This window comes from Ischnura elegans, chromosome X, assembly GCF_921293095.1.
Source record: "Ischnura elegans chromosome X, ioIscEleg1.1, whole genome shotgun sequence".
NCBI classification, from domain to species: Eukaryota; Metazoa; Arthropoda; class Insecta; order Odonata; family Coenagrionidae; genus Ischnura; species Ischnura elegans.
In genome coordinates this window covers 62,477,598-62,491,866 of record NC_060259.1, presented here as the reverse complement: position 1 = coordinate 62,491,866, position 14,269 = coordinate 62,477,598, and the positions used below count along the sequence as shown (strand labels likewise).

General features: G+C 37.9%; 1 protein-coding gene across 13 annotated transcripts in view; it reads right to left on the bottom strand.

The window, feature by feature from the left end:
- The window catches only part of LOC124170630 (plasma membrane calcium-transporting ATPase 2), a 611,417-nt gene that overhangs the window by 323,994 nt on the left and 273,154 nt on the right, over positions 1–14,269 (bottom strand). For 2 of the 13 annotated variants that reach the window (XM_046549474.1, XM_046549477.1), the window contains one exon: positions 10,569–10,689. The exons of the other annotated variants lie outside the window; for them this stretch is intronic. The gene's annotated coding sequence lies outside the window, so the exon portion shown is untranslated. The remainder of the gene's footprint in view (positions 1–10,568; positions 10,690–14,269) is intronic. 13 annotated transcript variants of the gene reach the window in all.

Sequence of the window (14,269 nt, the reverse complement as noted above, 5' to 3'; positions counted from 1 at the left end):
GTGATTTTCATGTTTTTGTTAAATACGTAAAAGAACTACATTATTTCATTTCACCACATAATTCCGGAATCTTTACCGAGAGCCAAAACGTAAAAAGCGGCGAGCGGCATTCACTCTCAATGAAAAATAATAAAAAAAAAATCTTTTCAGTGATTCAATACACCTGAAAAGTTACGCTTATCGTTCTTGTCCAAACCCTCCGATTCTCTTCCGCAATTGACCTCAGTTTTCCGTTGCTTCCTCCCCAAAATAACTTACCAACCGACCAATAATGGAGCATTCTTCCTGGAAAATACTAGCGGGCTATTTGTGGCTCAGAGGGAGCTTCTCGCAACCCGAGCATCGCGAAACACGCGCCACAAACGTCATCTATCGTCCCCGCATTCGATTTGGAGCCAAACGCGCCACTCATGGCTGCCACAACACCGGATCACAACTTTTTTCCCTCCAAAAACTCAGACCAGTGTCGTCCACGGCGGATGCGCTACCTGGGGTGTTTAGGGTATAAGCCAAGGAGGTAGCCAAATACAGTGAACTTATCGGTTCAGAATAGGGATGAATCGATTACATTTTTTTTTCGATTCTTTCAAATCGATTGCCGATTCTCGGTTCCATCGATTCTTAATTATACTTACAGGTGGATATTGATTTGTCGGTAGTATTGCTGTCACTAAAATCTAAGAATTTAATAGAATAAAATATCGAAGGCAATCAAGGGGCCCAAAAAGTTAGGAATAAGCAAAGTAAAAGGGTTTTATAATAGTAACATATATATCCTTAGATTTATTAAATAAATAGCACTTTAAATGTTTCAGACAATAATTGTTAAATAAATAATGCACAGTCAAAATGGCTCGGATGTTTGGCGGCCTTTGTCCTCCCATCTTAAAGCCGTTTTACACGGGGCACGGAATTGCGCAGGTTAGAGCTATATTAATTTCTAAAATGGCGTGGAATTGCGCGAATGCATGAACGAAATTAGATCAGGGGCTATTTTGCCATCTCACGTCCACGCATTCTCGCATGTGTTGTAGCGATTCACCGCTTTACACGATGCAATTTTGACTGCGCCTTCGTACACACGTCAGATTGTGCAAGAACGTGCCCCGTGTAAAACGGCCTTTAGAGTTTACTAGCAGGCCACCTCGCGTTGTTCGGGAAGGATAATACCCAGAGAAGTGGGAAATTTAGAATGCATGGTCACATAGTAGGATTTTTATGTTGTCTCTTTGACCGTGTCAAGACTTGAGCCAATCCGTTGGGATGCCCAACCGAAGAGGTTGAATGACTTAACTAACGGTAATGAGAAAACGACGCAAAGAACGCGTCGAACGCAACCGGAAGTAGCACTATGGGGTCCAGGAGAATGAGATTTTACATTTGGATTACATTTAGATTCAGATTATGAGCATTTACCTACTTCGGTCACCAGTGGCGCAGCGAGGGGGGTTTTGGGGGATAAACCTCCCCCAGAGCTCAGAGAAATTTTTAAGTTTAATCCATTTTACTTAATTTGTTTGATATTACTAATAGAATAGTGTAAGGATTAATAAAATATCCGTCCGAAAGCCGTGAAACTCACAATTTTGAACCATTTATCTTAAAATTCCGCAATATATTAATCTCGCACCTACCGATTATCATGGTGGGTACTCCATACCCCCACACACACCGGTATTAGTTACACCTAAACCCCCCAGCCTTGATTCCTAGCTGCGCTCCTGTTGGTCACAATCCCTGCAGCGTATAGACACGCATAGTGGACAGACAAATAGACATCCTCTTTTAAATATAGAATAGAATAGAAAATGAAATTTATTATTCCCGAACAAGTGTGTCCCTTAGTAACATACATTATTATATATATAATAGAGTAAAAAATATTACAAACAATGTGTAGATTTACATTAAACATCGATGTCACAGAACGCGACTTAATGTATGACAAAATTGAACAAAAAATAGAAATAGATATACAGATTATCAAAATATTTATAATCCTGGAATCGAGAATCGACACTTGGAATAGACTTATCTCTAGTTCAGATGATGCAATTGAGGAGGGGTAGGGCCAAACATAGGCAGCCGGGCAGCCAACGCTGGAGGGCACTTAGGCAAATCACTACTTGTGGCACCCGGATGAAGTTGAAAACTCCACGGGAAAATTGTACGCACGGTATTTTAATTCGCGCACTCAACGCAGGACGATGCAGCTTCGCGGGATCGGACGCTGTTAAATTGAGTGGAAACCCATTGAATGGTAACTGGATGCGGCGTAAGGTTTACGGCATTTTCACCTTGATGGATTAAAAAGTTAATTTTTGATGTTTCCAACCAGTTTTGAATCTACACTATTCATATTAAATTATATTTGGACAATTTTATAAATACGCCCTGCCATTCTCAATCAAAATGCATTAAGTAGAAGTAGGTTTTAATTAAAAACTGTAGGTATGTTTTAAAATTCACACCAAATTTTTAAAAATCCGCAATCTCTAAGCTAAGTAAAAATAAATAGATTTTGAAAACAGTTGTAATTGTATTATATCAATGCCACTTAATATTTATGAACATACGTGCACCTCAAATGTGATTGTGAAAATGACTTACTATATTTTCATATACGAGATATTTTTATTGTATATTTTGATTGTTTTCCAAATTAGTGCTGACTGTGATTGTACAACATACTCATGCTCGAATATGAGAATATTTTCAGATTGTACTTTTTGAACGAGAGTACCACTGTTGTGTTATTTTTCTGATTATGCTGTGTTCGAGTTTTTGTGAACATATTGATGCTCCAAATGAAAAGTCCTATAGCAAATAAACTATCTATCTATTTATTTATTAAAAGACTCAACCAGTTTCGACCTTTTTACTTCATATCTATTTGTATATCTATTTGTTCACCTCTTGATAATGACCTGAAAAGGTCGAAACCGGTTGAGTATTTTAAATTACTGTTTAAAATACAACAAAATTTAATTTTTAGTCTATCATGTCACGATTCGACAAAGTAAACTCGTAAATCATTTATTTCACTGTCGCCTCATTTATTTATTTATTGTGTTTAACGTACATCCAATATATAAACACGATTACAGGATGAACGGTTATAACAAAAATAAATATAAATTCTATATAATAGAGTCAGACTGGTCATGAACTTACATTATTTCCATTTACAAGTGCATTTCACGCAAAATTTCAATCTCCTACCAGAAAAATTTGCTTCCATGCTCAAACAAATTGAGGTCCCTACACAGCGTATTAAACGAATTAAAAATTCTATTAGAGTACCAACAAAAATAAATATAAATTATATACGTTAGAGTTAGACTGGTCATGCACATACATTATTCTGATTTACAAGTTTATTTTAAACAAAATTTCAATCACCCACGAGTAAAATTTCCTTCAATTCTCAAAGAAATTAAACTCGTTACGTAGTGTTGAAGAGGCATTTTTACAGCAGTCACTTCTATCATTCATAGCATACAAACTCCTCTTGTAGCTTACTTAGTTATACTTAGCTATTTGGAACATTCATACATATGTCAGAATGGAAGGTAGAAAAGAAAGGGCGGAGAAAATCCTGGCGCCAACTTAAGCCTATTGTTAATGAAAGACGCCAAGGGGACCAAAGCTAAACGCACCATTCGACGGACAAAGTCTGTACTTGAAGTGCGTTTCTCAGAGCCCTCGAGCAGAGATCAGGTAATAAGAGAAATTAACGACATCACCGTGATTTGATCCCAGACCCTCAAGGCCAAAACATCTAAAACAACAACCCGATCCCCAAAAACCGACAAAAAAGTCTTCAACGTGTAACATTAACAACTGGTAATTTTCGAGTTTTGAATCGAAACTCTTCACAGCCAAATGAAATTTGGCCAATTTTAGAAATACGCAGAAAAAATCTCATTAATTATGTATTAAATAGAAGTTGATTTTAATTAAAGAGTATATTTTTAAATATTTACGCCGAATTCATTTCAAAAATCCCAATTACTACCGATTTATTCAGAATAATATTCATGTTTTATTTTTATCGAATTTGATAATTATAATACTTCACGCTAATTAAAAAGTAACTAATCTATACAAAATCTATCTCAAAAATGACCTGATTAGGCCGACATCGGTCGAGGGATGGAGAATATTTTTGCAGAATAGAATTCAAATATTTGGTCAATTACATATAAAGTCAACCAGGTCAAATTTCAGCTAATTGTATTCATTTAATTAGGGTTTCTAAAGAATGTTTGATACAAGTTTTAAAATAATCCTTTCAAAATTGTAAAAATATTGTGATGAAAATCATTTTCAATTTATTAAGGAAACCCTCGAGCTTTTTTTTAGCTACGTTATAACGCGTTAGTGCTTCAATGATAGAATTCAATCATAAATACGAGAATATTTGCGATATAGAAAGGCTAGAAACAAATAATATGATATTATTCAATTCATGTACGTTTATTTATTAAAATTCTTTGACAATGATGTATTTATTCTTCATAACAGTAAGCTAACTAATTATCTGGTTTCAGAACAGGAAGCATATTTCCGATTCCATTATGTTTCTGGCATCTTATATAATTTTTGAAATTGATCCTGAACTTTCGTCAATTGTGTAGTCGGTCGGTCATGGTAGAGCAGGAGCCCACTGCATAACAGAAAAATTGAAAAGTCGTAACCAGTTACTTTTTTACGAAGCAAAAGACCTAGGTAATTGAAAATACAAAAACCAGTTTTCATTCAGGGCTGCTTTGAGGCTTCTTCAACGATAGTCATCCATTTATGGTACATACATATCTCTTTCACTTTAAATTAACGAACCCATCGCTATAACTCAAACAAGGATAAAGATGGACTCCGCGAGTGCCCCCCTCACGTAAGGAGGGTGTGGCAGAAAGTCACGTGACTCGGGAGTATGTCAACCATAGACGCACGCGCAGAAGCCAAAAATCACTCTCCCCAACACTTACGCTCTGATGAATCACCCAAATTCGTGACGTCCTTATGTCACGCTTGCGCTGGAGTTAAGGGAAACATTTTTCACCGCCACACATAAAACCTAGTATATTTTGGCCAATTGAGAGGCACCCGGCTTGCGTGAGTTGCCTTCAAACAACAAAGAGACCTCATTACACAGCTCGTTGAACCTAATTCTGCGCGGAGGACAACGATTTGCAGGACACAATGCTTAAAGTACTCAAAACACGGATGTTCCTACGCTTTACGAGAGGGAGATAATTCCGCACACGGAAGACAAGCGCTTAGCGTTTGGTTTTAAGAAAAACCAGTAAAAAAACCATAGTTTTCGAGTTATTGCAGTCATTCAACTTTAAGGTGATGATAGAGTAGAATGCATGAAGGTTATCCACGGATATTGCAGAAGTAAGACTAAAAAGAAAGTGACGGAAAATCTTCCCGATCACGAGAAGGAAAACACGCCCATTAATTTATCCAATGATTAGCAATGACACAAGTCAGCATTCTGTCACGTTTCGAGGCGCTCATCTGCATGCAATATGTAGCTCCATTCTCATGCTACGGCGGGAAACTTCAACAGAGCTTCACCCTCACAGCAGAGCGTAATGAATGCCATCAAATACTCTCAGGGTTCCCACTCTAACTACATTATAAAATTCACGGTTTTTTCGAGGTTTTTACGGTATAAATGTCATCAAACTCACGGTTTGTAGATAAGGCATTTTAGGCAGAAATATTGATCACGTAACAATCATCGGCCGCGCGTTAACTAAAATGTAACAAACGCAACAGATGCCTTGAATGCAAATGCAGTAATGAAAGTGCTATCACCTCTTATGACGTCAGCAAAGTGCTATCGTAAGAAAAATTTAGGTCCGGCTAAAGGGTGTGAGTGGGAAAATGGAGAGAGCAGGGTGGCAGAGAAGTGAAGAATTTCCTGATTTTTTTTTTCCAGGGTCAGTGCCTTCCAATCGCAGGCTTAAGGTCAATGTGCTGTCATGGCACACGGACCAATTAATAATTGCGCTTCGAATGCGCAGAAAAATGAGTGGACAGTACCTGCATGTGACTCGGCCTTGAAACATGATCAAAACATACATTTTTCTTTTAATCTGTCAATCGAAGTTCTACAATCAAGTTTGTGAGATTTATAAGGTTTTATGACGAAATTCACGGTTATTTCCAGGTTTTTTTCACGGTAGACGAAATTCACGGCTTATTCACGGTTTTCAGGTTTTCACGGTTGAGTGGGAACCCTGACTCTTTGCTCAGCATCTCCCAATGGAACAAAAGCTTACCGAACTTTTGTGACAAACATGAGTCAACGAGACGTAGCAATGAAGGATATAATTAATATTAGATATAATAGATTATAAAAAAAATCTGGTCTTGTAAACCCAAATCGAGAATATAGTTCTCCTGGATAACCCCCCGCTATTTATCATCAGGGGTAAGTGATAAGATTCATCGTTTATCTCCAAAATTAAATTTTTACAATGCCCCATTTATTATCATCCGAAGTTAGTAATACAATTCATCATTAGTCTCTACATTAGTATTTTAATTTCATCTGATCTATGGCATCGTACAATAAATATTTATATTTATAAGAGTGTCTAGTAGTACCATTTTTCCGTAAAGACAAGCGTAAAATTTAAATTTTCGCTCTTTCTAGAACAAGCATGTGCATTAACAGAATTTGGTACGGCCATATATTTTTGCACCGACAACACCAATCCTACTTTGGACTTCCCAGTGTCTCTACAAAAGACTTGCGATGATTCCTGCGAGTCTGTATCCGATATATATCAGGTGATTCGAGATGAAATATTAATGAAAATGAGTTGAAAGTTAACATAATAATATTAGCAATGGCTTACGTCCAAGAATACACGAGAATAAATTTTTGGGAAAGAAGCGGAGGATAGAAGTGAACGTATGACATCCAGAATGACCAAAATAACGCCTAGACTTAGGAAAGGAATTACAGACCTCTTTGGACCTATCTCTAGCACCACTAAGATAGCGAATAAAGGTTGATTTTATACGCGTTCATTAAATGTCACGGGGATCAGGTTGGTGTGTTGGCTAGAGTGCTGACTTCCCACCCCGTGGGCTCGGGTTCAAAACCTGGCGGTGGCAGGGAATTTCCAAATTTCGCTCGATCCCAGCATGAATTTTGTGTGGAGGACATTTCAAGTGCAACACTCCGTCCGTCGGATGAGACGTTAAGCCGTGGTCCCCTAGACGCCTTTCGTTAAAATCAGGCCAATGCCAACGCAGGGTTTCTCTCCACCCTTTCATCCATACCCGTGCCTCATGGCGCAAACGTCATCAAATGTCGGTCACCTCCTCCAAATACCAGACCATAATTAAACTCGACCGAAAAAATGTAATCATGTATAATGGAAAGAGAAAATATTAGGCCTCGGTGGCGGCGGGGTAACGTTCTCGCCTGCCAAACAAGAGGTCGCGGGTTCGAGTCCGCCTGGGCAGGTTTCACCGGTCCAGAGCATGGTCGTTTGTGTACGTTTACTTGTTACATTTGTTGAACACCCCGGTGTAAAATGGCCAGTAAAAGCTATATCCGGTGGTTTGAAAATAAAATTAAAAAATAAAATACAATTAGAGAGTGACGTCTATAGCAAAAAATCAACTAAAAAGATTTGAATATTAAAATGGTGCGCTGAAAGGATATCGGGTATTCCACTGGGTAATTGGCTCCATGTCTCCCGACGTTTCGAAGAACGACTTGCTCTTCAACCTTACGCGATCATCTGAATATGGAAAAGTCCTTTCTGCACTTCATACGCTGGGAAAATCTACGATCTTAGGATGAAACGTTTCCTGGAAAACCATCAGCAATGGGCCTGTAATCCAGTTGCCAAAATTGGGATTCCACGACCACATATTTACAGTAATTATTAATACAATTGCAACTGTACGAATGCAATATACGGTCTGGAAGTAACAAATCGTTATGAATATTTTAAATAATTACTTGGTCAAAAGATAATTAACTTCAACAAATAAGAGATAAATTTAGTTTTGAATTAGAATAACGAAGAGATAAAGATTAGAAAAGCCAATAGCCGATGAATACACAAAGGGGATTTGAAAATGTTTATAACGCAAAGGTATAACCCAACATATTAACAATAGCACAGATCCAATATTTTCTTACCGCACATGTTACTCAGTAGAAGTGTTAAAAATCATGCCACATTGACGCAGTGACGTCGAAACGCATGCAATAGATGTTAAAGTGGGCAGTACAGACTTCAAAATAAAAGTTCTATGATACCTCGATGAAGAAGTTACGTAGATGGACTCAAATAGAAACCGACACTCGCCATTCAAGGCATTAAAAATGTCTTATTTTCCACTTTCTTCGGCGATGAGTGATCTCGACGATAATCGCGATATAAAAATAAAATCCGAAACCGGAAAAGGCAGAAGAAAAGGATTCAGCCCTCTGTAACGAGTTGAGACGACCAGGGGGAAAAAATCACAGAAAAGATACTCAATGTATGCAGCACAGCTTTGGGAAAACATTTTTTTCTCGAAGAGGATAAAGCCTTATTTGCTGCCTCAAATTGATGGGACGCACGCAAGTTGTGGAAAAGTTGCCCGGCGGAGAAAAAAAGAAGGGGGAGACGATGAATTAGCTTTGGCGTGCGTATTGGAGACGCTACAATAGACTCCAAAGGGAAAACGAAGCGATCAAACTTTAAATGACATTAATGGAGTTGTAGGACAATAGATAAAGTTCTCCGGAGGGAGTACTAGGCTGGGATTGAGATCGATTCGCCAGCATAACTATAAAACAGCCACACGCAATATCGGGATTCGAATATAACGAAGGATTCTTCACAACGTTGACGCCAAACTAGCTTCCTCTTCTTTGAGGAGAGAATCAATCGCAATTTAAAAAGTAAACCTGCTCCGCTCAATCAGATATGTATAATTATTTCCGGGGGGGAATGACTTTCGCCCAGTTTTTCCTTTAATTATCTCCGAAATATATGCGACGATTAAAATAGAAACATATAAAATAAATCATTTCCATTAATGAGTGGATTGATTGCGTAGTTTTACTTTGTGATGAATAGACTTGTGATGCTGGCCTAGAAAAAGCGATTTTGGCCATGATTCATACAAATTAACACACATGGGTTACACAATAATTATATGGAAACTATAAAAATTACAAACTTTTCCAAGGGTAAGAAGGTGTGACGATACAAACGCGAGAAAAAGGATATTGACTTTCATCCTTTTCCTCTATTCTCTCCCTTTATGCATTCTATCAGATCTATTTGCTCTCCGTAATTTCATAATAAAATAATTTAAGTTTACAAAACGGAAATTACAATAATTTGGCGGACGGAATAAAAAGGCGGCCAAGAAGTTTGAAGGCATGGGATGAGAAAATTACCAAAAACACGGAGCACTGCTGGGAGAGCATGAATAAAAAGCAGAAGCACGAACCTTAATGACATTTAAAATTCAGGTCACAAAAGAGTAAACTTAGCGTTTCCCGAAAATTTTCCCTCAACTTTCAATTTTATATGCAAACTATGCACAGTGGAAACTGCCCCGATTTCATCCTGTAATTACCAACACCAACGAGCTGCGAAGAAGTAACTACGTAAGGGAAAATGTCCGCTTTAAAAACACGATAAAATATAATTGTATTAAAACTAGCATGTAAGATTTAGTAAAATAACCTGGTCATAAAAAAGGTAGCAACTTTCCTTACACCAACTTCACAAGATCCGATTTATCTTGCAAGTATTTCCACCTCTTGAAGAGCATTATATATGAATAAAATTTGATTTATCTCAGCATTTAAAACAGCTACATTAGCATAAAAAATTACGATACCAAATCAGAGACTTCAATAAACTCTGATATGAAAATAAACTATGAAAATATAACATTACATTAGTTACGAAGTCAAGAAGATAAATCAGAAATAAAAAACAGCAAACCTCGCAGTACGCAAGAGACATTTTGCCTGTTCAGCAAATAAGAATACGTTTGGAATAAAAGTTAGCGGGAACAGACATTAATACTCACACCATAAAAATTCACATGAATTTCGGCGGTTAGCTAGAATATGTCGCATTTTAGGCAAGACCAGATTTATTTTAATATGGTAATGTACAATTTATCTTTAACAGTATTGATTCCAAATAATCCAAAATGATATTTTCCCACCTTACGCGTAGAGAAATATTGTCTATACTGAAAAATTAAAGAACATCGTCTGCAGGGAAAAATACTATTTCCTTTTTTACAATGAAAAATAGTTAACTCAGTCCGACTGTCTTGAACTGGCGAAGCAGTAGAGTATACGTGAAAAGCATAATTGTTTTATAGCGTAAGTTCATTACATGTATATCCCTTGCCATAAAAATACCTCTACCACTACAGCAGCACGATTTGGCAGTTAAATGATGTTAAATTATACAATTTCTACCTCTAGCTACTCTGAGATCCTACAAGAGCTATGCTGGCCAAGGCGGGCTTCCAACAAATACTCAGCCGACGGATTCATTACTCACCAGGCTAATCCGGACGGCGTGGGACTGATTGCAGTGATCCCTTCGCTTAAGTACCTATTCCACGGCACCTACAGCAAAAGTTTTATCTTGTGAATCCTGGTGATAGCCATTCCATTCTTACCTGCCAAAAAAACAAGAAGTTCACAAGTTAGAATGGGTGATAGGTACATTTTTGCACACATCATCACTGCAGTAAATTAGTGAAACTTAAGTGAGACAGTTTGGCATCTTCTTACTAAATTAATAGGATTTATATTTTGATCATAATCAATAGCACATAATTAATAATAGTAAAGGATTTGACTGTTTTAAAAATGGATAAAAATAGCCGGGCCCTGTCTTATATAATCCTGCAGTCGTAAGATCTAAATTGTGCCTTCAAACATTTTTAAAAGAAAGCTCTCCTAAAATGAGAATCATGAAGGGTTCAATGTTGCTCTTTTAGAGCACGGTGGAAGAGATTTTGGATTTAAATTCAAGATCAGTATTACAGGGGGAATTAAATTAAAAAAACAGTAAAAATACATTCAATTCAACTTTGCAACGAATGAAATATGAACAGATAGTGGAAGGGCTAAATAGCGTCTGCAACAATAAACAAAAGAACAGATAGTAGTTTCACGCTGAATGGGAAGCTAATTATTTTACCGACGTAACGTGATTAGTTGTAGTGTAAAACTTAGCCGCACAATGGGCAATCAACCTCCTATATATCGTTTTGATGAACTGCCATGTTCTTTTTTTTAGATGTTCCACTGCAATGTACTCCATGATGATGAAATTGCTTTGGCTACACCGATGGGAACCAGAAAGAAAGGATTACACGTCGAGGAGCCCGGAAAATGACTTGAGCGTGATGCTTTAACCTTAAGGAATCTCAATATATTAAAAAGTATTCACTTCAATTTTCGCGGAAATTCCCGCCAATATTACGTATCTCATTGTGGTGTACGAACATAATTATACACACGAACATATTGAGGTTTTAGTGAAAATTACACTTCAGGTGTGCGGTAGGATACAGGGGTGCGCGGTTATATACGCGGACCAAGTGGAAAATGATAGGTCCTCTTTCGGATCTGATCTCCAGTTAGATACTTAAAGCAAGCCAAAACGTAGTCAACATCATATGAAGTCAACCCGATGGAACAACCGGTAAGACACCACACCACTGGAAAACCAAGCTGCCGATATTTCCAAGAAAGAAATATAAGATCCCTAAATGAAGAGCAAACAACAGAACTCCCTCCACAACTTGTGGAAACTTTCAACGTGACGAACACCAAAATTTAATTTAAACGGGAGAATATCTAGTTGGAGATAATGAAATTAGACAGGACGCGCGATAAAAAAGTTAACTCAACTTGTGTCAGTTTAAAATAACAAATGGAGGAACTCAAAAGGGAGATGATGTCCCTCCACCGTAAAGAAGCCCCAAAAATACTCCTTCATTAAGAGATGAAGTTTCATCTCGAGATTGGGAGCGAATAAACAGTGGTGATGATCCAAGGACGCCTTCACCTCAGGTGAGCGAAAGTGGAAGCCAGTTCCCTTTAGTGCAACGCCTACCTCTCACAGCAGAATGGGTCACAAACACTTCCACGGCTTTCATCATATAAAGCGCAATTGTGATGACGGTAAGAACGGTACTCCACGGCCTTTCACACGAATAAAACTCGCTTACAACGAATTTCAGGGCACCATCGTTCTATTTTTTTGTAAACGGAATTTCATTATATAAAGGATTTTGCCGTATATATCATAGTATATCCGGCTAATATTCCGTAAATCCGTAAAATAAAGAAGGAAGTTTGCCCATCACCTTGCACTTACATACTTTTTGAATATTTTGGAACCACGAAACTGTATGAGTCTTTAGTTAGTTCTACCACCTAATGGTAACAGTACTCACTATGACAATATGTTGACTCAAAAAGTGTTTGAAAATATAAAATCTCTTTTTAGAGTGTTGGCCAGATTTAACCCGATGCGCCCAATCTTACGGTAGTGGAACATAGAATTTAATAGCCTCTGCATCAACGAGCAAAAAGAATAGATAATAGTTTAACGATGTATGGGAAATTAATTAATTATTTAACCAACGTAACGTGATCAGTTGTGGCACAAAATTAAGACTCGCAATGAGCAATAACCCCCAATATATTGTATACCTAAACTATAATTTTTTTCGAGGTAAGAACAAGAAAGAAAGAACTTCCCGTCGAGGAGCCCAGAAAATGACTTGAAAGTGTCTTCAGCCTTAAGGAATCTCAACACAATGAAAGGCATTCATTACAGTTTTCGAGGTCCTCACGTCAATATCAAGTATCTCAATGTAGTGGCTCGAGCAATTCGAGGTTATACAGAGAACTACACTCCGGATGTGGTTTGGGTTTCAGGAGTAGGCGATTATATACGCGGGCCAACTATATATGTACAACCACGGCTTTCATCATATTAAGTGCCAGTGTCGGAACAATACCTATATGGTACCTAGATGGGTACTCTACGGTCTTACACACATGAATAATTTCAAGGATAATCGACAGAAGGGACTATCCCAATGGAAGATTTCCAAGGAGAAATAAATCCTAACACACAATTCCCTCGATTTGTGAACCTGAAAGGCAACACATCATTCGAGAACACGAAACCTTAATTTACAAAGAAAATTAATTTCCCCACTCCATCATCTTTCACCAAACTTTAAAGGGTGCTAATTATTAAGCATTATTGAATTTCACAATATGCAGATACCTTATATGAAAAGGACAAGAACAATACATGGAGTAAAATTTGAAAGTAAAATGTTACTACAGCCATAATTACGACGAGGATGTCCTACAAAATTATCTTTCCTACAATAGTCGCCTTAATGTCCAACAAGATCTGCAAATTTCACCCATCGATGGATGCTCCGTATGATGGGATCTGCAAAAACTGATAAAGCCAATGGGAGGTAGAGACAGGGAGAGGTAACCGAAAACAGAGTTTTTGAGCAGTCACAAAATGTACAAGCCATATATTAACTTGGAAGATAGAGTAAAATGTCAAAGTGAAATGATACTACAGTCATATTATTACGACGAGCTGAACATGACGTCGAAATGTATAATAAGGTAAACTAAACGTCCATCAAGGGGAGCTATAATTCTGAAAGCCTCGATAAACAGGGAGTCTTTGATGTCCTAATACACCATATTCATACAGAAATCATCCAAAAACGACACCAAAGACAAATAAATAGGAAACAGATGCGGCAATCAACTAAAAAGGATGTTGGGGCTGGACAAAGGGTAGATAGGTTTGACCGTAACGTGACAGCGAAAGAGACCCTTTGGCTCGGACATTTGACAACTGACCACAGGCCTTGGGCACAAAGATTGGAGCGACATCATCACGGATCCAGTTGACCCAAAGCTTTGTGATTTGCTGCGTGCCAGATATTTCTGGGTAACCACAAGCCTTCATGCCCGACGAGATCAGCGAATTGCACCCATCGTTGGATACTCCACGTGGCGGGCTCTGCAAACACCGATAAAGCCAATGAAAGGTAGTGAGTGACACGGAGAGGACACCGACAACGGAGATTTTTAGCAGACGATCCATAGGGTATGAATCACGTGACCTTTCCCCACATTCTTGGGAAAACGACACAAAAAATATGAGCATCCCCTATTCAACCATATTGAGCAACATTT